We start from the raw sequence: 1,369 nt of genomic DNA on the forward strand, positions 1-1,369 counted from the left end.
GATTCGGAAATAGTTCGTCACTCTTTCTTCCTAGTCTGTCTTTGTCTGGAAGCTCATATGAAACCTGTCCACCATTGGTGACCCTACTGGTTATTTAAAATACCGGTGGCAGAACCCTCAGAATCTCAGCAACTCAATCCACCACAGCACGACAGACAGAAGAGTGGTGGCTGTTTGGTTTTATATCAATACTTTCAAGGCCATATGTTGTTGTTGTTGTTATGTGCTGTGGAGTTGGTTACGACTCATAGCGACCCTGCACAGGGTTTCCGAGGCTGTTAATCTTTACGAGAGCAGAACGGCTCATCTTTCTCCCGCGGAGCAGCTGGTAGGTTCGAACTGCTGACCTTGCGGTTCGCAGCCCGATTCATAACCACTACGCTACCAGAGCTCTATAAGGTCCTTGAAATCATTTGGTCTAGCTCTGCCAAGGCAACTGGAGTTCCAGCCATCACATTGCTGTTGTTAAGTGCCATTAAGTTGGGTCCAACTCATAGCAACCCTGTATAGAGTTTCCAAGGAGCTACTGATGGATTTGAACTGCCAACCTTGCAGTTCAAACTGACTTTGTGGTCCAGTGCTTATCGTACAGTTCCACACCAGCATTCTAGACATCATATTGTTGTTGTTAAGTGTCATCATATCAGTTCCAACTCATAGCAACCCCGTATAGGGTTTCTGAGGACCAGCTGGTGGGTTTCAACTGCTGACCTTGTGGTTTTCAGTCCACTACTGATTCACAGTGCCACACCATCATATTGTTGCTGCTGTTGTTGTTGTTAGGTGCCATGGAGTCGGTATCAACCCATAGCAACCTTATGCACAGCAGAACCAAACACTGCCCAATCCTGGGCCAACCTCACTACTGTTGCCACTCTTGAGCCCTTCGATGCTGCCACTTGGCCAATCCATCTCTTTGGGGATCTTCCTCTTTTTCTCTGACCCTCCACCTTAGCAAACATGATATCCTTCTCCAGTCACTGGTCCCTCCTGAGAATGTCTGAAGTATGAGAGACAAACTTTGGTCATATTGGCCTCCAAGGAGCACTCTGGCTGCACTTCTTCCAAAACGAATCTATTGGTTCTATGGGCAACCCATGGCAGTTTCAATATTCTCCTGCAACATCATAACTCAAAAGCATCAATTCTTCTACAGACTTCCTTATTCATTGTCCAGCTTTCGCATGCGTATGAGGTTATTGAAAATACCATGGCTTGGGTCAGGCACACCTTAGTTCTCAAGCTGACATCTTTGCTCTTCAACACTTTAAAAAGTTCCTGTGCAGCAGACTTGCCTAATGCAATAGGTCGTCTGATCTCTTGACTGCTGCTTCCATGAATATTGATAGTTGATCCAAGAAGAATGAAG

This window comes from Chrysochloris asiatica, unplaced genomic scaffold (assembly GCF_000296735.1).
Source record: "Chrysochloris asiatica unplaced genomic scaffold, ChrAsi1.0 scaffold00059, whole genome shotgun sequence".
NCBI lineage: Eukaryota > Metazoa > Chordata > Mammalia > Afrosoricida > Chrysochloridae > Chrysochloris > Chrysochloris asiatica.